We start from the raw sequence: 24,057 nt of genomic DNA, 5'->3' as shown, positions 1-24,057 counted from the left end.
TTGTGCCGTCTTTCTCTTTAAATGAATGATTTATCAGTTCCTAGAGGCATACTTGATGAGGAGACAACCCCTGACTTTATATTTCAATTATTCTTCACTTCAATTGTCTTTCACAGCTTTTGTTCCAGTCTCTCTTTCTTTCCACTGATCTTTGATCCACTTTGATGCCTGATTTGTTCTCCCATAAAATTGGATTTGATTAATGAATGGCAGCTCGCTTTGGCATAAGTATATTCATAGGAATTGGAGGAGCTGATGTAAAAAAAACTGTTAAAAATGGCAGTCAGAGCATCACAGTTGAAGCCCTGTCCCCATTTAAACATACTTGTGATGCAGATACAAGGGTGAGTCTTGCTCTGTCTGCCATCTTGCACCCCTGCACCCCAATGTCCCACAGCATAAAAATATGGAATGGTACATCAATGTATTTAAGTTCTCCTTTTCTGAATTATTAATTATATCTCATTATTGAAGCTTCACACTCAAGCATGGGTTTAGAATGAAGTCATTCAGCTCCTTATTAACAGAGGCTTCCCTATCGCTCTTAGCATGAAATAAAAGCTGATACAGGCTAGAGATCTTTTGAAATCTGCAAAATTTACAATGACCTTGAAGAAAAACCAGCCCTGCCTTTCTACACACTTGAACCTTGACAAAACCTCGGCCTGCCTTTGTATGTGCCTTTAACGTCTAACTAAGAGTGATGTTATGCTTCTAAAATTCAGAAGCTCCCAGTGTCTGAAATTGTTCTTTATTTCCTGGTTCATTCTGAATTGCATTTGCCTCCCACTGCTTTTCTTAATTGAATCAAATGCAGAGGATAACAATAACTACAATGATGTTAAGGTGGGGTGAAGACTTAAGGGACAACATGAAATACAATTAATTGAAAGAGAATATATGACTCATCTTCTCTGTAGTCTCTAAATTGAAGTGTGATCATGCCAGCTCACCGGTACAAGATACGGGAAAGAATTGTTTACCATGAAGCTCCTTAAATATCTGCCATAGCTTCTGTTTATGAAAAAAAAAGGGGGGGTAGCAAACAGTTGGGTCCATGTTGAGTGGGCTTTGATGTCCCCTCTTCCTCCACATTTGAAATGTTTTCCTTTCTTGTTTGAGATTTTCCAAATCTCTTAACAATCATTCCTACAGGGGGAGGGACATTATTCTCAGCTGGAAGGCTGCCATGTGTAGCTCAACATTCCCTTGAAAAACCAGGCCCTTTTAACTATAACCTTTTATTTTTGAAACTTTGTTACTGAATAAATAATCTACAAAATCCTTTGATAAGAACATGAAAAGGGCTCGATTGCAGCAGATCAAACATCCTCTTCTCTAAAGTGTCCAACAAATATCTCTGGGGAAGATATGGGTGCAATAACCCCTTGTAGTTTCTCAGCAATTAGTACTGAGAGCCATACTCAGCTTGGCACTTGCAGATATCTATAACCATCATGTCCAGTAGCCACTGACAAGATCACCTGTGAATCTGTCTAATCCTTTCTTAAAACCTTAAAGAAACCGGGGGTCACCATCACCTTTTTCAGAACCAAATTTAATTTGGTTTTACTCTGTGATAAATTCAAACATTGCCTGATCTTCCCATTGTCTTTTGGCTACACAGGGTTTGATTTATGAATGGTTTATGGTGGACTGGAGTGGTTTTATTTTTCAGCTTGTGCATTACATTACTAGTATCTGGGCATGTAAAACATGTTATATTCTTGACCTGCATGAGGCTATTCTATTTTTTGTTTATTTTGGAGAGGAAAGGCTAAATAAACAGAATTAATTTTCTTTCAGGATTGATCTTGCTGCTGGTTTCTTCTTTTAGGAAATAAGACTTGTATATATAACTTATATTGCTGGTAGAATGCAATTATTTCAGGTTATTGGATCATAATGACCTTTGTTTATTTGAGTTTATGTCCAAATAGTACAATATTTTAGTCTAGAATATGGGCAGTTTAATCTGGCCACAGCGATTTCCAGTTCCAAAAATACGTTCCTTTTTTATGAAGTGCAATTTTTCCCCCTCATATGACTTCTTACCCCAGGAGTTTCTGCAGACATTCATCTTGCACACCTAAAAGGTGTAGCGGTGGCACTAGTTTCTGGTGTCTCACACTCCCTGCTCCTATGTTGTGTTTTACAATAAGTCTTACTTGGCAACCGCAGTTCCCAGCATTGTTTTATTTCTTTTCTATTCCTGCAAAGGGGAGTGACAATGCTGCATTTCTTCTGGCTCACATCTTATGAAAGACATTGGTTAAACCATAAAAATGACCTAAGATATTTCAAAACATTTTATACTCATACTGGGAAGAGTCATTTATGCAAACCGAATAATTTAAGAACCACTTTCCAGCTAGCACATCTGTCTTTCAGTGGGTAGACCTAATTTTAATGCTAATTAATTTTGGAGTTTTGTTCCATTTGAAATATTTCCCCCTATTAACAAGTTCTTGGTGACTACAAAATACCATGTCACCTCTATTGTTTTAATTATTATAAGTTTATGCATCCTATGCATAAACAGTTGATTATATGACGTCAGATAAACTTGTTTGTTTGCTGACTAAATCTTAGTTCAGATACTGATACAGTTCTGCTCAAATTAATTGAGCCATGAGACACATTTAATTCCCCAAACCTACTGCATGAAAGTTGTCGTTTAATTGATTTCCAGAGGGAGGGAGGGAGGGAGGGAGGGAGGGAAGAAGGAAGGAAGGAAGGAGGGAGGGAGGGAAGGAAGGAAGGAAGGAAGGAAGGAAGGAAGGAAGGAAGGAAGGAAGGAAGGAAGGAAGGAAGGAAGGAAGGAAGGAAATTTTAGTCACTTAGCTAATGCTAAAATAGGAATGCAGAGACAGCATAGAAATGGTTCATTCCCCAGAAACATATAGATTGCTTGTAGGTCAGTGGTGGGTTTCTACCAGTTCGCCCAGTTTAGGCAAACCGGTAGTCGCAGCGGTGGGAGGCTCCGCCCCCCCTTCCCAGACGTCATCATGAATGTGCTGCGCACACACATGCTCCTGGGTCCAAACCGATAGCGAAGGTAAGAGAAACCCACTACTGATGTAGGTGCCAGGGAAGATGGGTGGGGTCTCCCCAACCTCTTTCCCACCTCCAATATGCTGACAGCAAAGTGACCAATATGCTGACAGCAAAGTGAGCAACCAATGGTTGGTTTGGAAAGAAGCCCAAAATTTGAAATCTCTTAATAGCTGGTGAAAGAAGGAAAGGGGAAAACATGGATAGCTCTCAATGAGTTAGGACTGGCTGGGGCATGTTGGCAGTCGATGGACAAATTGCGCTGGTCTATCTTATATACGAAAAGAAGTTGTCTAGTTTTTCTTAGGACTTAACCTCCATTCTGCTTAATGTAAAAAAAATCTTAGTTAACCTTTTGACATTCCTCCCTTCATTTCAAAATGTGCTAGCATTCCTTTAGCTGAAGTGGTAAAGATTGCAGGAATGATATATTGAGGGTATACTATTAATCTGACAGCCAGTTTGGTATAGTGGTTAAGGCACCAGGCTAGAAGCCGGAAGACTGCGATTTCTACTCCCGCCTTAGGCATGAAAACTGATTGGGTGACTTTGTGGCAGTCCTTCTCTCTTTCAGGCCAATCCACCTCACAGGGTTGTTGTTGTGGAGAAAATAGGAAGAGGAAGGAGAAGTAGGGATGTTCGCTGCCTTGAGTTATTTATAAAAATAATAAAGGTGGGATACAAATAAATAAACAATTCGTGTAACCAAGGAAATTATATCACAAATCAAACATCTGTCTATGTAACGCAATGGCTTTTCAGAGTATCTGACTGATGAAATTCTTAATAACAAATTAAATACTTTCAGACCCTCTTAAATGGAATTAGCAAGATTTGTTTGGGACTTTCTCCAGGCAGCTTGTGTTGGTTTGTTGCTAAGTGGTGACCTCTTTTTCATTTAGAAAGTCTGATTTATCTAGTTGTGTTATGTTTGGGTACAATAAAATGAAGCAAGCAACGGAGTGTTTATTTAGATTTATAGCCTGCCTTGGCCCCAAGGGCTCAAAGCAAGTTATTGCTAACATCTATCATATATAGATTGAATTTCACAGCATAAAAACATTATACATTTCATCCCTCATGTAGTCCTTCTCTTCCACATGTATATTGAAAGGGCAGAAGGCAGCTCTATCCCTTCAAAGGTTTAAATCATAAATGCTGAAGAGAATTATCTTGTCAATTCTCATTCATTTCTTATTTACCAAGATTGACCTTGGGTCCCTAATCCAACCATCCTCTAGCATTATCAACCTATGTATTGCTATAAGTGTAATAATGTCTTAGTGTTGAGGGAACCATTCAGTTTTATCCCATACATTTGTGCAGCAAGATGGTCAAATGTAACATACTGATAATAAAAAAAGAAAGTGAGCACATTCACACCAAACTAGAATACCTAGTTCGATTTTTTTAACTTTTCTTCTTCTTAAGAGATTAAAAAAATGTGTATTAATGGCGCAAAAGCAGATATATGGGTTAGTATCTCTTTGTCCTTCTCTTTTCTGCAGGTTAAACTCCATTTTTCTAACCCATGATCTTAAGAGCTGCTTACAGTAATAAATAATAATAGTGACATTTAGAATTAAAACAAAATAAATTGATAATTTTAAGCTTTACAACATATTTTAAATAACCCTCTACCTAGAAGAATTTATTTATTTATTTATTTATTTATCATATTTATATACCGCCCTATCTCCCGAAGGACTCAGGGCGGTTCACAGGCAAGTAAAAGACATATAAATACACACTAAAACCACATTTAAAAAACTTATTCTACAAAGCCAAATTAAAAAGCAATATAAATAATGGCAGAATAAAGAATGGCAGAAAGCCACTTGGGAGAATAGGTACCGTATATACTCGAGTATAAGCCGAGTTTTTCAGCACGTTTTTTGTGCTGAAAAACGTCCCCTCGGCTTATCTTATATACGAAAAGAAGTTGTCTAGTTTTTCTTAGGACTTAACCTCCATTCTGCTTAATGTAAAAAAAATCTTAGTTAACCTTTTGACATTCCTCCCTTCATTTCAAAATGTGCTAGCATTCCTTTAGCTGAAGTGGTAAAGATTGCAGGAATGATATATTGAGGGTATACTATTAATCTGACAGCCAGTTTGGTATAGTGGTTAAGGCACCAGGCTAGAAGCCGGAAGACTGCGATTTCTACTCCCGCCTTAGGCATGAAAACTGATTGGGTGACTTTGTGGCAGTCCTTCTCTCTTTCAGGCCAATCCACCTCACAGGGTTGTTGTTGTGGAGAAAATAGGAAGAGGAAGGAGAAGTAGGGATGTTCGCTGCCTTGAGTTATTTATAAAAATAATAAAGGTGGGATACAAATAAATAAACAATTCGTGTAACCAAGGAAATTATATCACAAATCAAACATCTGTCTATGTAACGCAATGGCTTTTCAGAGTATCTGACTGATGAAATTCTTAATAACAAATTAAATACTTTCAGACCCTCTTAAATGGAATTAGCAAGATTTGTTTGGGACTTTCTCCAGGCAGCTTGTGTTGGTTTGTTGCTAAGTGGTGACCTCTTTTTCATTTAGAAAGTCTGATTTATCTAGTTGTGTTATGTTTGGGTACAATAAAATGAAGCAAGCAACGGAGTGTTTATTTAGATTTATAGCCTGCCTTGGCCCCAAGGGCTCAAAGCAAGTTATTGCTAACATCTATCATATATAGATTGAATTTCACAGCATAAAAACATTATACATTTCATCCCTCATGTAGTCCTTCTCTTCCACATGTATATTGAAAGGGCAGAAGGCAGCTCTATCCCTTCAAAGGTTTAAATCATAAATGCTGAAGAGAATTATCTTGTCAATTCTCATTCATTTCTTATTTACCAAGATTGACCTTGGGTCCCTAATCCAACCATCCTCTAGCATTATCAACCTATGTATTGCTATAAGTGTAATAATGTCTTAGTGTTGAGGGAACCATTCAGTTTTATCCCATACATTTGTGCAGCAAGATGGTCAAATGTAACATACTGATAATAAAAAAAGAAAGTGAGCACATTCACACCAAACTAGAATACCTAGTTCGATTTTTTTTAACTTTTTCTTCTTCTTAAGAGATTAAAAAAAATGTGTATTAATGGCGCAAAAGCAGATATATGGGTTAGTATCTCTTTGTCCTTTCTCTTTTCTGCAGGTTAAACTCCATTTTTCTAACCCATGATCTTAAGAGCTGCTTACAGTAATAAATAATAATAGTGACATTTAGAATTAAAACAAAATAAATTGATAATTTTAAGCTTTACAACATATTTTAAATAACCCTCTACCTAGAAGAATTTATTTATTTATTTATTTATTTATCATATTTATATACCGCCCTATCTCCCGAAGGACTCAGGGCGGTTCACAGGCAAGTAAAAGACATATAAATACACACTAAAACCACATTTAAAAAACTTATTCTACAAAGCCAAATTAAAAAGCAATATAAATAATGGCAGAATAAAGAATGGCAGAAAGCCACTTGGGAGAATAGGTACCGTATATACTCGAGTATAAGCCGAGTTTTTCAGCACGTTTTTTGTGCTGAAAAACGTCCCCTCGGCTTATACTCGAGTATATACGGCTTATACTCGAGTTTTTTTTTTCTTCTTTTTTTCACATTATACCGGGCTTGGCGGGCTTTTGCATTAGCGCGGGGAAGCCCTGCCGGTGCAGTGAGAGGGCGGGGCGGGGGAGCCGCCAGCCTTCTCGGCTGAGGGAGGGAGGGTTTCCCCGGCCGGTAGCTGCCTCATTTCCCACCCTCGGCTTATACTCGAGTCCCCAGTTTACCCCAGTTTTTTGGGGTAAAATTGGGGACCTCGGCTTATACTCGGATCGGCTTATATTCGAGTATATACGGTAATCAGTTTCAAATTATCTTCTGAAATGCTGACAGCTATAATGGGAAGAGCCAACTGGGAAAGCAAATGAGATGCCGTTTTCTGAAAGATTCACCTGAATAGGATAGGCTTCCAAAATTGGAGGCAAGTTAAGTTTACAAAGAACCAATATTGGCAAATCATGAAATAAATTCTGGTAACTAAAATAGTCCCTTATTATCCTTTGGTTCAGATCCTGTTAGATTTTGTGTCTTTTTATGTATCTGGGGGGAAAGTTCAACCTGAAAGTTTATATACAATTGTCAAGTCTGAACCTTGAAATCAAGCCTACAAACATATGTTCTAGCGATGAATTAAGCTAATTTCTGTAAAAAAAATGTGTGCTTCATATATTTCATGAAGAAAACAATGATTTAAATGGCAAATAAGTAATTTTAAACCCCAAGATATGTGAACTCCAGATGACCAGCAGATGGCAAAATGTTATTGAAAACACTGATGTTTTGCTGCCATCTACTGGTCATCTGGATTTTGGAACCCACAACATTGTACTGTAAATTTAGAAATAAGACTGAGATTGTTTCAGTGGAACTGATATTAAAGACATTTCCTCCAGAATGTGCATTTTTTATTGCTTTAAAAAGACAACGATAAAAGTATCTGGAATTATGTACAGGTCTGGCTAGTCATAGCGTATTTTCAAGAATGAAAAGAGAAATGATCTGATGGCAGTTAGTTCCACCTCATTCCTGATACCTGAAATGGTCTCAGTGACTTTTCTTTGTCAGAGGAAGAATGGCCTGATCTAACCAGTGGTCAGCCTCAATAGCCATTTCTCACCTGAAGCAGAAATAAGCAGCTGGAGCAGACTGAGATAATGAGGAGAAAGATCCTAGGACTTGCCTAGCCCAGGAGGCACCAGGAACTTTGAAGGACAAAACAAAGGCAATATGCTCAGCTACATGGCAAGCAAGAATGACAGCACACATAATTGAGTCATTCCCTTATCTATTTACTTCGCTGGTCATTGAAAACAATTCTCCCACCTGGTAGCTGTTTTGATGTATCCTTGCTCTGTCTCAGATTCCAGGATTTACAACTCGTGTCAGCTTATCTCACCCCTCTTTCCTGAACTTGCAGGCCATTGGATAGTTTGCCTTTCACAGTTGCTTCTTGTTGCTTATGGCTGCTTCTGCGCTGGGCTTTGGGAGCCTCTGGCTCTGGCTCTTTGAAGTCTCAACTTCAGCATTACCTCTGTTGATGCTGTTGGTGCTTCACCTTGGCTACCAAGCAATATGTCACCTTCTCTGTTTTCCTCCTGAAACCTGAATGTGACTGCAGACAGGCCAGCTTTTTACCTGCCTTCTTAGCTGAATTTCAATCCTGTCCAGTTATAAATTGCCACAGTATGATTGCTCGATGTAGCGGAGAACATTATTTATTTACTAACTTACTTGCTTACTTACTTACTTATATTCAGCGTGTCACTGGATACGAGATGGGCAACAACTAAAGAAAGAAAGAAAGAAATCGATAAATACTGCCTTTAATATTTATCATTATTATCACCATTCTTGGCAGTGCTATCATCTGTTATTCTCTAGGCTGGAGTCACTTAGGCCAGGGGTCTCCAACCTTGGTCCCTTTAAGACTTGTGGACTTCAACTCCCAGAGTTCCTCAGCCAGCTTTGCTAGGAGTTGAAGTCCACAAGTCTTAAAGGCACCAAGGCTGGAGACCCCCTGACTTAGGTTATGCTATCTACAGGGTTCAATCCTTGCTGTACCCTTGAAGGGACTTTCTGGTGCCCTGTCACCCTGCCCTGCTTTGAGAAACTGGAGCTGCTGTGCTGATCTACTGCTGCACACAACTGAATTCAGTCTCCAAAAATCATTGCAGTTTCTTGTATCTTTTGTTTAATGAAAAAAATATAAATTTCAGCATACTTACGATGAGGAGCATTAAGGCAGTAAACATTGCAGTTAAGGTGTCAAAGATCAGGCTGTTTCAGATTGAAAAGCCTAAGTGGTCATGGACTGTTGGATGACTTTGGGGCACTCTCTTCCTTAGCTCAAGCTATTTCACAGCCTATTGCAGGGATAAAATGAGATAGAACCAGATTCTACCAGATTTGGGGTGTAGAAATACAGACGAGCACCAAAAGGCATCAAAGAGTTATAAAAACATTACGTTTCCCCGCTTATCTCACATTCTTTTCTCCAAGAGTGTATGCACCAAGAGAAATTCCTTGTGTGTCCAATCACACTTGGCCAATAAAGAATTCTATTCTATTCTATTCTATTCTATTCTATTCTATTCTAATTCTAATTCTATTCTATTCTATTCTATTCTATTCTATTCTATTCTATTCTATTCTAATTCTAATTCTATTCTATTCTATTCTATTCTATTCTATTCTATTCTATTCTATTCTATTCATTTGGATTTTTACAGCCCTTATTTGATAGTTGGCAAAAGAACTCTATGAACACCATCACCTTGAGTTTGTAGGAGAAAGGCAAGATACTGCACGGGTAGCCCTCGACTTATGACCACAAGTAAGCTCAAAATTTCTGTTGCTGAGTGAGACATTTGTTAAGTGAGTTTTGCCCCATTTTACGACCTTTTTTGTCACCGTTGTTAAGTGAATGAATCACTGCAGTTGATAAGCTAGTAACAGGGTTGTAAAATGAATCTGGTTTCTTCCATTGACTTTGCTTGTTAGAAGATAGCAAAAGGAGATCACGTGACCTCAGAACACACCAACAGTCTTAAATATGAACCGGTTGCCAAGCCTCTGAATTTTTTGATCATCTGATGATGGGGATAATGTAAAATTCATAACTGTGAAACATGTTCATAAGTCACTTTTCTCAGTACCTTTGTAACTTTGAACAGTCGCTACCAGTAAATGAACTGTTGTAAGTCGAGAATTACCTGTATAAATGCAGTTATATTGCCTTTAAAAATCTTGGGCGAAAAAGAAAACAAACAGAAACAAACAAACAGAATGACACTGTCACATCACCTAGGGATTCAACGTAATAGTGTAGCTCAGAGGTGGCATTCAACTGGTTCAGACAGGTTTGGGTGAACCGATAGCGCCGACGATCAGTTGGCCTCAACCACCCACCCACCCACCCCCGCTTTATCCTGTCTTTTATTTCCTGCTTTGTAGGTCATCTGATATTGCATGGCATAGCTGATTCCCCCCCCACACCACTCTCTGTTCTACTTACCATTGCTGACTTGGAAGGTAAGCAGCTGAGCTTCTAAATGCTCCATTTTCAGCACTGCACGCAAGCGCCTTAGGTGTGTATACGTGCAAAGCGTGCACGTGTGCGTGAAGTGCATGCTCACTGAACTGGTTGTTAAACCAGCAGCACTCCACCATTGATGTGGCTCCTGAGTGAAAAAAAAAATTGTGGCCAACACTTTTGTAAAATGAAGTAAGAATAGGCTGTAGGTCAAGACTTAGGTCCGAAATAGAGAAGTCAGTATTTTTCCTGTCACAGTTCCAAACAAAATCATTCTCTGTTAATCCTTCCAAAAGATGACTTGATCAGTTACTTTTCCTTGGACCAAATAGTTCTATAACTTGTAATGATACAAGGTATATCTGTCACCACGCTGCAGCTCCTGCATTGGATTTCATGTGCCATTGGGTTTGAAAAATTTGCATATATAGCTTGAATCTAATTAACAGAAATACATTAAAAAAAAAAACAACCAAAAAACAACAACAACAACCAACCCTCTGGAAACTTATATAAAATCAATCCCATGCCAGAAAACAACTATCATCAAAAGTATGGCAAGGGGAGGAGGGGAATAGCAATTGCAAAGAATAATATGCTGGCAGCAGCATATTTGCTCCAACCTTTCTGCTAAAGATTTTCTCATTATACTTTAATGAGGTTTGGTGGAAGAAACAAAAGATCAATCCTATAAATTAAGGGCTTAAAAGCTAGTTTAAGGAGGGAGGAGAAAGAGTTATCGTCTATTGCAATTTATTTTGGTGGGGTAGAACTGGGTTCCACTTCCATTCTATGCCCCCCCCGCCCCCCAAATGAAGCTGGAGCAGGCAGGAGGAAAATGGTTCAAAAGGTATTAAATTTTATCTCAAGGCAAGTAGTGGCAATGTTAAACTGTGGTTGACAATGCCATGGTAATAAGGAGAGATGTGGTATTTGAAATTTAACTCTTATCACACTACAGTCTTCGGCTTACAACAGTTTGTTTAGTGACCTTTCAAAGTTACAATGGCATTGAAAAAAAGGGATTTATGGCCATTTATCACACTTACGACCATTGAGACATTTCCATGGTCATGTGATTAAAATCCAGAAGGTTGGCAACTGACTTATATTTATGACAATTGCAGTGTTCTGGGCTCAGGCAATCTTTTGTGACTTTCTGACAAGCGAAGTCAGCGGGGAAGACTGATTCATTTAACAATCCTGTTACCACATTAATAACTGAAGTGATTCACTTAACAAATGTGGCAAGAAAGGTTGTAAAACTGGGCAAAATTCACTTGACAAATGTCTCACTTAGCAACAGAAATTTTTGGGCCAATTGTGGTCATAAATTGAGGACTACCTGTATAGCTGGAAACTCAGAATTACTGAAGGACTGGTTTTACACATTTTATATGACTCCTAATATCCTGTGATGCAGGAGTGAATTTGGGCGAACAGGAGTAAGAGCCGCAGATTAGACAATGGCGGACATGTGGTAACTGAGTCCACAGAAGGAATGTGGGGGGGAATAACAAACATCTCAGAAGGGACCCATCCTCGTTTTTTGGACTGCAAAAGTGAGAAGGGGAAAGATATACTTTCAGACTTGCAAGATTCTGTTAATGTAACCTTATAGTAAAATCAGAGTTAGTACTTCTTGGGGTGCTTCTTGTCTGGATTACCATGTGAGGCTGACAACAATCTCTCAAGTGAAATACCATATTTTTCGGACTATAAGACACACCTGATTATAAGACACACCTAAATTTAGAAGAGGGAAAACAACATAAAAAGTTTTTGACCTCCGCATGCCCCATTTTTGGCTTTTTTCAGAAAAAATGAGCCCAAAAAAAGCCTCAAAAATGGGCCAAAAAAGCCTCCAAAAAAGACCAAAAAGCCTTGAAAATGGGTCAAAAAGAGCCAAAAAAAATGAGCTGAAAAAGCCTAAAAAATGGGCTGAAAAAAGCTCTGAAAATGGTCCGAAAAAAGTCCTGAACAAGGCTGAAAAAAGGCCTGAAAATGGGGTGTGCGGAGGCCAAAAAATGGCTGGCGGGTGGGGTTGGGGCTTCTGCAATATTTGGTCTATAAGACACACAGACATTTTCATCCCCTTTTGGGAGACAAAAAAAATGTGTATTATATTCCGAAAAATACGGTATATGTCTCCTCCTTACTTTTTCAGTCCAAGAAATTAGGGAGGGTCCCTTTTCACATTTTCTCACATCCTAGACATAAACTGTTTCAACTTCTCCCCTCAGGATGCCGTTAACGGACACTGCATGCCAAAAAACTAGACACAGAGGTAGTATTTTTCCCCCAGGCCATCACTCTGCTAACTCCCACAGCACTGTCTTATGCCTAAAGATATTTATCCATCTAGTAGGTCTGTATTGCTATTATCCTTCTCATCTTTCCTTCTTCCTTCTCCTATTGGTATTTTATGATTTATCACTTGTTGTTTGTTTGTATCTTATGCTTTATGATCTGTGATCAGAGGTGGTGTTCAGCCGGTTCTGACCAGTTCTGGCGGACCTATAGCTGAAATTTTAAATAGTTCAGAGAACCGGAAAATACCACCTCTGGCTGGCCCCTCCCCCAATCTATTTGTTGCCTCCCGAGTCCCAGCTGATCGGCTGGGTTTTCTTTTGTTACCCTGCACAGGAGAACGAAGCTGGAAAGCTGGCTAGTGGGTGGGGAGGGAATTGAGATTTTACAGTATTCTTCCCCTGGAGTGGGGTGGGAATGGAGATTTTACAATATCCTTCTCCTGGAGTGGGGTAGGAATGGAGATTTTTACATTTATCAGTCCCCCTGGAGTGGGGTGGGCATGGAGATTTTACAGTATCCTTTCCCTGGAGTGGGGTGGGAATGGAGATTTTGCAGTACTCTTCCCCTGCCATGACCACCAAGCCATGCCCACCAAGTCACGCCCACCAAGCCACGCCCACAGAACCAGTAGTAAAAAAAATTGAATCCCACCACTGTCTATGATCTATTACTTTGTTGTTTGTATGTACTCTTGATAGCGTATGCACCAGAGAGAAATTCCTTGTGTCTCCAATATATATAGCTCAAAAAAATAAAGGGAACACCTAAACAACACAATGTACTGTATTTAATAAGACTATTTCATTCCTTCAGATCTAGGATGTCTTACATTAATTTTTGTGTTCCCTTTATTTTTTTGAGCAGTATATATATATTGCTCCTGGAAATCAAGGGCTCCAGTGGATGAGACATGGGCAGTGCATGTTTTTTTCCAATTTATCTCACTCCATGAGTTCTGGGCATAAAAGATAGTTTGCACATATCTTGTAGTACCTTCCAGATTACCGGGGCTACAAATAGTAGACTGTAATCCGTACTGTTTTCCGTTGAACAAAAGAGATATTCTCTTGAAATGCCACATGCCGTTTTTAGAAAAGAAACCCCAGTAATAACATTGTACAAGCAGAATGAATAAAGGCCCGATGAGATCTGGAACAATAAATAAGTTGACAAGTCCTTTTTGAGGCCTTCCACCTCCATATCCTTAACTTTAATTCATCCTACTGTTAAAAGCGGGGGGGGGGATACATATGTCAGTTGTCTGTCTGATTGTCATCCCACGCTCCAAACAAAACTAGTAAATTATACACTAGTTGCAGTCACAAATCTCCACACATTTGATAATAACATCTCTATATTTAAGTGGATTTGAAGTTCTTAAGCATGATATTAGCCTCAATCTTTTGAGCTTACTGTAGCTCTTGAGTTACGGCTGGGGAATATTAGCTTATTCAGTAAATCCTAAAGCCCCTGAAATGGTAGACTAGTAAAAAGTGGTATTAAGTAAGCGTCAAGATTTTAATATAAAAGTGCCTCTCTGTAGAAGAGTGAAGCAAAAAAGTCAAGATGGGTGAAGGTTGGGGGGGGGGGCAGAGAGAGTGGGAGGGAGGGAGGGAGAATATCTAGTGGGGAGTAAAATTTTGAAAATGATAATGTTCTTCAGATAATAAATAAGTGTCATGACTTTTGGTATATCAACAAACTGTCTGTGAAAAAAAGTAAGCTCAATTTCAAAGATTTCTTTGGGCATTCATTCCCAAGAATCAGTATGATTTTTATCTCTTTATGAGATAGCAAGTGCAGGATACTCAATCCTGCACTTGTTGTGATTAGAGCCATGATTGTTTGTATTGTTATCATGATCTTTTCAAACTTATTTGGCCTCTCTAGCTCAAAATAGCATAGTTGCAATCAACTGACCTTTTCAATTTTATATAAATGTTAATATAAAGGCATGGGACACACATATTGGAGAGGTTTCCTTGCCTCCTGGTAGCCCGCGCACACAAAACAATAGAAAAAGAGGAAATAATATTGTGTTTCCTAGTAATGGAGATTTTTTTTCTTTTGAGTATTGATTAGTTGTGGATGATTTCTGAAACAAATCGAGCAGACAGGAAGGTTTAAGGAAGGTCTGGAAGGTCCCCAGAACATATAGACCGGATTTTCATTGGGATGTTAAAAAGAAGTTCATGTCTAATATTGAACAAAATGTGAGTTTTCTGGTTCTTACAACTTTAATTCTAAAGGAAATCAGCCCTGAGTGTTCTTTGAAAGGACATACAGGTATACTAAAGCTTGAAGCTCAAAATGTTGTGGCCCACCAAATGAGAAGAGAGGACTCATTGGAAAGGCCCCTGATATTAGGAGAGACTGAAGGCAAAAGGAGAAGGAGATGGTAGAGGATGAGATAGATGGTTAGGCAGCGTCATCCGCACAATGAACATGGATTTGGCCAACTCTGGGAGATGGTAGAGGATAGGGGTGCCTGGCATGCTATGCTCCATGGGGTCACAAAGAATCAGACATGATTAGTGACTGACCAACAGCAAAAGTTCTTAGAACTATGCTGTACGGGACTTTAAAAACATAATGTGGATTTCAATGTGTGCTAAACTATGAGAGGAGAAAGTTCAGTAATAATCAAGAGTCTATACCATCCGGAACAAGCAAATAAGTCCATTGTTTCAAGCCCTCTGGGTAATCAAAGTGCAGGGTACATATTTTAAAAGTCAATATCCCATACAAAACAGGAATAAAATAGCCCTAATTGTGCTTCTCTTCCAGTCCTGCTTTCGGCAACTACCCATATACTGTTTGAATGATTGCTGCATTTTCAGGGGTAAAACAGTCATTACCAGCACAATAAATGAAAATGTGATTTATAAATTGGAATTCTCTGATTGCTAACTGCCATTCTCATTTTCGGTATTTTCAAATAGTTCATTTAAATGACATATTTATGGGGCTTTGGAAATATTTGAATTTGACTAGGAATCATGCAAAGGAAATGATTCGTATGCATAGAATTCACTCTAGCAATAACCTCTTATATTCTGCCATTTACACTGCTGTATTTCACCGATACTTAAATTAAGGATGGGCATCTTCTTTACTGCCTTAGTATGAGGTACTTGGCCTCTTAACTTCATCCAGAGTTCAGACCACATTATCTTGCTCACACTTTGGGGAATATGGGTTCAGCACCTTTGGATATGTAGGGGTCATTTTCTTCAGTAACAGCAGGGTAGAATCGGAGGCGTGTGAAGAAAACAAATCTTGAAAAATATATTTTGTAGATTTTCCCCCCATATAACTTTCATAAGATGTTTTACATTCTATCTTCTCATCTTGAATGAACTTGCTGACGTTGATATTTAAAACTAGAGAAGGTGGGGGGTAAGGAACAAGCTTCAACTATTTTACTTGAGTGAAAATCCCAGATTTTCTTTACAAATCTTTGCAACAATTACATAAAGTAGTCTTTGCCAAGCTGGAGCTTTCCAGAGAAATTAGACTGCAGCTCCTAAAAGTCATAGCTGTTTAAACTTCCTAAGTATGGTGGTGAAATATTAGAGCAATACAAGAAATAGCTTAACAACTAGGAAACTAAGCACACAAATATAGGGAGGGGGGAATAAAAATCCATTAATGCAGAGGTGAAATCCAGCAGGTTTTGGCAGGTTCTGGAGAACTGATAGCGGAAATTTTGAGCAGTTTGGAGAACCGGTAGCGGAAATTTTGAGTAGCTCAGAGAACCGGCAAATACCACCTCTGGCTGGCCCCAGAGAGGGGTGGGAATGGAGATTTTGCAATATCCTTCCCTCAGTAATGGAGAGGGAGTGGAGTTTTTTCAGTATCCTTCCCCTGTCACGCCCACCAAGCCACACCATGTCCATCAGGCCACACCCACAGAACCAGTAGTAAAAAAAATTGGATTTCACCATTGCATTAATGTCCTTCCAGGAGAGGGAATCTGAGATATCTGTAGCAGGGGTCCCCAACCTCTAGATCGCAGCCTGGTAGCACGCCATGGCCCTTTCGGAACCAGGCTGTGCAAGCAGTGGGCGAATACGCTCGTGCGCACAGCTCTACTTGTGCAAGCAGCAGGGGCAGCCACTTGCGTGCAAAGTTCCATTTGTGCGAGTGGCAGATGTGTGTGCCTGCTACTCGCGCAAATGGAGCTGTGTGCATGAGCTTGCATGCCCACTGTTTGCACAGAACCATCCCTTCTTTCCCACTCCAAGTCCACAAAGACAGAAAGGCTGGGGACCGCTGACCTGTAGGACAGGAGATCATTCCAGAAAGTTAAGATTTAAAATAGTGCTTTGCTACCTTTATATGAATCTGAGACTTGTTAATAGCTAGCCTCCTAAAGAAAGATGGAGTATTGTTTGGGCTACATGTAGTTTTTGATTTACGACTACAATTGGGAATAGAATTTCTGTTATTAAGTAAGCCAGTTGTTAAGTGAGTCATGCTGAATTTCAGACCCTGGGAAACTTATCAGATTTGCAGATGATACTAACCTGGCAAGACTTGCCAACCCCCTAGAAGATAGGCTCAAGATCCAGATGGATCTTGAGAGACTTGAATACTGGGCCCTAACTAATAAAATGAAATTCAATGTAGAAAAAGTAAAGTCTTACACTTAGGCAAGAAAAAACAAAAGTACACATATAGATTGGGAGAAACCAGACTTAATAGCAGTAACTGTGAAAGGGATCTTGGGTCTTAGTGGACAGCCAATTAAATACGAACCAACAATGTGCAGCAGCAACCAAAAAAGCCAATGAAATCCTAAATTGCATTAATAGGGGGATTCAATCAAGATCACATGAGGCCCTAATATCACTCTATAAAGCCTTAGTAAGACCACACCTAGAAAACAGCATCCAGTTTTGGTCATCACACTATAAAAAAGATGTTGAGACTCTAGAAAGAGTGCAGAGAAGAACAATAAAAATGATTAGGGGACTGGAGGCTAAAACATATGAAGAATGATTATAGGAACTGGGCATGGCTAGTTGAGTGAAAAGAAGGATCAGGGAAGACATGATAACAGTGTTCCAATATTTGAGGGACTGTCATAGAGAGGAGGGGATGAACCTATTTTCCAAAGCACTTGAAGGCCAGACAAGGAATAAAGGAAGAGAAACTGATTAAGGAGAGATTTAACCTAGAAATAAGGTTAAATTTTCTGACAGTGAGAACAATCAACCAATGGAACAGCTTAACTTCAAAAGTTGTAGGAGCTTCATCACTGGAAGCTTTCAAGAAGATTGCCATCAGTCAGAAATGGTTTAGGGTCTCCTCCTTGGGCAGTGGGTTGACTAGATGACCTCCAAGTTCTCTTCCAACTCTTGTTATCCTATTATGTTCTGTTCATACATTCATATCTTTCATAAAATAACATTTTGTAAACGTTTTTAGCGCAAGACTGAAAAGCATGAATTAGCAATTATTTTAACATGTACAATAAATAGCGTACCTGTAGCTAGTGCCTTTCCTCACAGTCTGAAAATCCTAAACCAATTAGTTTCTCTGCTGTAACTGCCTAATTAAAAGGGATTTAAGGTAAGCAGTGTAGTTTCCCCCCCCCAACACATACACACACACACATATTTCTAAAGAATTTACAATTATTCAGTCATTAGTATTATTGGATATGTGAAGTGTCTAAGATCCAAAGAAGCTCTTTTGAGTTACAATTCTTCAGTCTTTCATCATTCACATGGCGCAAGAGCATGGAAATGGATGAGCTTATTCTTGAATTGGAAAATTGATTCAAGAATTCTCATATTAGTTATCTATGTAGTCTAAAATTTTCTGTAACATTTTTCCTATTTATTTACCAACAAAGACAATGGTATTAGCCTCTAAATGTAATTTCACAAGTCATGATAACTGAAATGATAATGGAATATTAACCTCACATTTACAAACACAGTTGCATTCATTAAATCCTGTTTGTTAAATAATTTTCAAATCCTTATGAACGTGATGCAAGTATAATCAATCTTTGATGCTGACCTTCAGATCTACTTAAAGAACTTGCAAAAAACAAACAAACCAGAAAATGAACAATCTGGTAAAAATAAAAAATTAACCATTCTTTCAGAAAAACAAATGACCTAACTACCCTTATACCTAAATTTAAAAGAAAACAAAAAACGTTGATCCAATGACATATTTCAGTTTTCAAATGAGAGAAAGTTGATTTATTTACTGTAATAAAAAGCAATGGTACATCCCAAATAGAAGCGGATTATGTCCTACAAGAAAGTGCCAGAATTAAAACCAGGACTTTCTAGATATTTTGCTTCTAGCTGCCATAGTCTTTGCTTGCAGAGATCATGCCACCAGAAACCGGTGGGTGTTCAAGTGTGAAATATCTAGAGGGCATCAGATGCTTATCCTTGTTTTAACATTTGTTTTAAAAAGCTTCCAAACCTTCTATTTTCCTCAAAGCTCTGAACCAAAAAGAATGTGCACTAAAATCTTCCCCTCAAATAATTCCAATGCTGGAGGCAAGAAGTGACCTGCTCTAGTTTTTTTGGGGGGGAAAATATCCAACAAGTTCTAGAAGCAGCCGGTTGGTGTATTTATGACCATACAAGAATAACTTTTCTTAAAAAAATAAGAAGAAGAAGAACATCCAAATATGTAGATGAGAAACATAGTACAATTGAATGGTTATCCAGAGTTCGTTTATGGAAATTGCTTCTTTCAGTTTTCAGGGTGTTGATGGATCAAGAGGGAGTGTGATTCATTATAAGAGTACACAGATGGTACAGAGTCTTTTGATGGTTACCTGAATCATTATTCTTTTGCATATGTTGTTTTATAGTTTTTTTATAAGCCGTCCAGAATCATTTTGTGTGTGAGAGAGACGGCAGCCATATCAATTTGTGCAATACATACATGCATAAATAAATACACATATTTCATTTGATAATCCAATACTTTTTACAAACAGATAACTTTCTTTGCCAGGCAATTTCAATCTCATAAGGACTAGTAAGTTGACATTGGCACAGGGAGATATATATGTGTGTGTATATAAATATACAAGTGTGTGTGTGTGTGTGTGTAATGAAGTTATTTCTTGATCCAAATATTCAATATGATTGAACATCCAATTGGCCTTTTTTCTTTTTTTCTTTTCTGGAAATAGCATTTTTGGTATATGTGGCTATAATTTAGAATGGGCTGATCCATGGAGAAGAGGATGACGAGGAAAAGTAGTTTAGAATCTAATTTATAACATAGAAAATGAAAGAAAGCTTTCAGGGTAATGCTTGTAAGAAACATAATTTGAAAGCTGCCTCAGAGCTGCTTATTTGCTATTTTAAATCAAGTTCATAATGAATGGCTCTGCAGTGCTATGTATCACCAGGAATGGAAACATAAGCATTATTCAAGCTATCCTTTAAAGCGCTGTATCTTCATATTTAAGTAAACAGAATTGGAGGTTTCTTGTTCATTCTTTTTCTGTATCAGGCTTATATCCTTCAAAGCTCATACTATGTTCTTCATTTTCTATTTTAACTATATTAAGTGCTCCTAGGCAATTCAGTCAATTCAACTACAATATTTATTGAGTGTACCCTGCACAATAACTCACCCCAAACGTTATTCAGTGTTGGCAAGCTGAGTGAAGCAACCAAACAGGGACAAATTAGGAACTGTGATAGTGATAGTGACAGATGTTTCTTCCTTCTCTATCTGAGTGTGTTTGTGTACATGCAGGAATGGCTTTTTCCTTTTACAACTGATCTTACATTTTTGCTGGTACTTGACCCCAACATACAATAACCCCATTAATTTTTTTAGAATCTCTGTGATATCCATTTGGGCCCTTTTAATAAGTTTGAACCTTTGGAGGGAGGTAAGGAATAGATCTTATAAATAAAGATTTGTACATGTGACAATTGTGTAGTTGTGCATTTATATATTTAAATTATGGGCATATCTGCATTGCAACCTTAAGTTGTCCCTATCCTGTGCTGGTGCCAGTTTGACTCTAAGCTGGTTTAAGAATATCTTGTCTGGGAGGCGTGACGATGGAATAGACACGAACCCCGAGAGCTCCAGGGTGAGTGCCGAAAATCCCCTTGATATGGGGGTCTTTGGACCACACCTGTGCCCTGTAGGGGCAGCAAAGAATGAGGGAGCTGCTGGAGCAGACAGGGAAGTTGCAAATTCCCTGAAGCTCCGGCCCCTTTCCCTCGACCCAGCGAGAAGGACCGCAGCCATTACCAAATTGCCTGAAGTTGGGACAGCCACAAGAATGGGCAGGAGAATAAAGCATAAGTACTGAACAAGATATTGAAGCTGGGTGAGTTATTACCAGCTCACCAAGAGGCACTAAGAGCAATTTTGCCAATAAGCATTTAAAGAAAAATTGAGAAATAGCAGCTAATTTAAACAGGAAATGAAAATGGCAGGAAATAACTAATGATACGTAAAACCTGATAAAAGTTGACTTGGAACCCAAGTCTAGAGCCCTAAATATTATTATTTCTTTTGAATAAAGAAAACAGAGAAATATATGACTTTTAATCAAAATTGACTTTGGAGAATTTTGGAGGCTTTTATTGATTATTTAAAGATTATAAGCAAGAAGAAAAAAGAGAGGAATTAATTAAGATTTTAAAAATGGATTTTAATTGAGCACCTCCCAGTTCCTTTAATTTTTATAAATTTGGATTTAAAGGATTATAATGGAACTATTTAAACAGGACTGAAAAGAGGTAACAAATTGAAACAAAGAGAAAAAGGGTGTGGCTCAAAAATGGATACTTTGTTAATTGTGGAATGTAACTGTAGACTAAAGACTGACACCTAAAGGCAGAAGAAGAAATACAGGAGGGAAATGTCTTTGTGATTTCAGGACAATTTCAAAGGAGGATTTTTGTAACCAGATGGCTGACTTTTAAGACTCATAACATCAAAGAATAAAGTAGAAAACAATGGACAATAAGAAGTATACAATTGTCATTTAAGCAAGAAATATAAGAAATGTTTATAGAATTGGAATATTAAAGATAAGAGCTGCACTCAGCAATGATAGAGAAGAATACAAAAAGTATGATGTAATAATATAACAATTTCTGTTGTTTTATTGGCTGTACACCACCCTGAGTCTTCGGAGAAGGGTGGTATAAAAATATGAATAAATAAATAAATAAATAAATAAATAAATAAATAAATAAATAAATAAATAAATAAATAAGGAATCTAATAAGTTAAGAAAATATGCAGTTTTTAAGCATATGTAGTGAAATTGAAATAATTTGAGATAAAACTTCCAATCGAATATTTGAATGTAACTATGGAATTATGTGAGAAATGGGATATGTTTGTTCCTTTTCATTTTGCTCTTTTTATCTTGTCTATTATTTTAAATTTTCTCTTATTTGGAATGGGATTATAATATTATAAGTGATGGGAGACCTTTTTGAAATTAAGGTGAAACTTAATGTAGGAGAGATTTTTATAGGGACTATTTTGTTTTTATCTTTTTTTGTTACTGGTCTGTCTTTGATAATATTAGGGATAAGTATGGTTGTATCTTGTTTAATGAAGAAGGGAGGGGCAAGAAAGGGGGAAAAAGTGCAGGAACTAGATTTGATTCAATACCATTCAGGATAAAGGGGTGGAACAGATGTTTTGGTAGAATTGTGCAAATAATAAAATTTTAAGAAGGGAAAGGAAAAATATTGGATAAACAATATAATGAAGGGGTGAAATTTGAAATGTGTTTAACTATGTACCTTACTGATATCTTGTTCAAAAGATTTGTATGTGGTTTTTATTTTTTTAAAAAAAGAAGAATATCTTGTCTGGACTGATATCCTGCTTATAAGCCACTGCAGGCTATCATATTGTCCCCAGTTAATGTGCCCTTCCACATTCTATTCAGGAAAGCAACAGCCAATCATCTGTGCACACATGTGCATACACAATACAGTATACAAGCTGTGGGTTGCCCCCGGTTCAGACTGGTTCTTGTGAACCAGTAGTAACCAGGGGGAGGTTCCACCCACCGACCCCAACATCATAAGGAAGCTTCTGCTCATGTGCAGAAGCAAGCACACAAGCGAGCAAAGCAAGCACATACACACAATCCCACTGTGAACTGTTAGTAAAGATAAGTAGAACCCACCCCTGATATATACACTTGTACACTGTACACACACACATAGCCATATACTCCTAACTTAAGCTATTTTTATTTCTAAAGCAAATACACAAATAACTAATAAATAAATAAAAATGATGCAAAAATGTATTTTTTGAAATTAGGAGTAAATGAGTTTCCTATATGTTGGTCCCACAAATTCAGAGCAATGGAAATGAAGTGGTTATTGTCACAATGTTCTACAGCAAGGGTGTAAAACTCATATCGTCATGTTGTTGTCACGTGACGTATTGTGACTTTTTTCCCCTTCGTTAAACTGGAGGTGGGCGTGGTCAGTGCATGACGCATCCAGCCCCTGGGCTGCGAGTTTGACACCCCTGTTCTACAGGCAATTGAAGACACAGTTCTCTAGATATTCAGATGTTAGGTATTGTTTTTGATTTTGGGATAAGTGAAAACTGCCACTGTTGCATCATCAGTCCCTAATGCTTTGCAGTGTCCTCTCCACTCAAAGTCCTTTGAATTGAAGTAGAATATGAGCCCCACCAAATAAATATACACAAATAAATTTTAAAAAATCATACAGGATGACTGTAATTTATTGATCTGTATTAATTTGAGACCAGGACTTTCTTCTAAGGAATTAAAAAAGACTTAGAATAGTGAAATAAATCTCCAAACTCAAATGGCACAAATCTCCATGGAGGTAATTTCCAGTTTGCATATATCTGCTGACACATGAATTTGTGAAAAATCTATTTCTTTGTAGCAAGAACTTCATAGGTATTTAAATCTTTTTAGAAGTCCTTCTTTCGGATGTGCCCATTTTTAACCGAGGCAACGAGGTACAAGGGAAGCTAGTTATCAAGAAAACCTCAGAGGGTAGACAGTTCAAAGGGTTAGATAAAAACTTGATTATCTTTCTAAAATTCAACATGCATGTTTCTTTTCTCCTGTTGATTGAAACAATAAATCTACCTACTGAACACCTGAGTGCTGAGTTGAGCAGTAACGTATTTGAAGATTTTCATACAACTTGATCAAAGCAAATTAGGGCTTGAGCATAATCCTATTAACAAGAAAGAAGGCTTCCGAGACTGTATGAAAGCTTCTTGGGAGATTAACTGGGACTTTTGAATACTTCTTGTCCAGTTGATTATTGTGTTTGCTCTGAAATAGAAAGTATCACTGACTTCTTTAATTACTTCAAGATCTGAATTAGTACTTGGGTACAGTAGCTAGAGACTGTGATGTTCTATTAAATTTGATGTAAACTTGGTATCTTGGTTTTCAGAGGGTTTTCAGATTTAGTTGATCCAGTTATAGAAGTATATATAAAAAGGTAAAGGTTCCCCTCACACATATGTGCTAGTCGTTCCCAACTCTAGGGGGTGGCGCTCATCTCCAGAGACGTCTTGTGACCAGCATGACTCAA

General features: G+C 38.0%; 1 protein-coding gene across 2 annotated transcripts in view; it reads left to right on the top strand.

The window, feature by feature from the left end:
* LOC131195346 (cadherin-6-like) overlaps nucleotides 1–24,057 on the top strand; it is a 217,118-nt gene that overhangs the window by 89,991 nt on the left and 103,070 nt on the right. The window contains exon 2 of one of the 2 annotated variants that reach the window (XM_058177170.1): nucleotides 10,084–10,161. The exons of the other annotated variant lie outside the window; for it this stretch is intronic. The gene's annotated coding sequence lies outside the window, so the exon portion shown is untranslated. The remainder of the gene's footprint in view (nucleotides 1–10,083; nucleotides 10,162–24,057) is intronic. 2 annotated transcript variants of the gene reach the window in all.

The sequence above is a fragment of the Ahaetulla prasina genome, chromosome 3 (assembly GCF_028640845.1).
Source record: "Ahaetulla prasina isolate Xishuangbanna chromosome 3, ASM2864084v1, whole genome shotgun sequence".
Lineage (NCBI taxonomy): Eukaryota > Metazoa > Chordata > Lepidosauria > Squamata > Colubridae > Ahaetulla > Ahaetulla prasina.
Note: the sequence above shows the minus strand (reverse complement) of the source record. Positions and strands in the feature narration are given on the sequence as shown.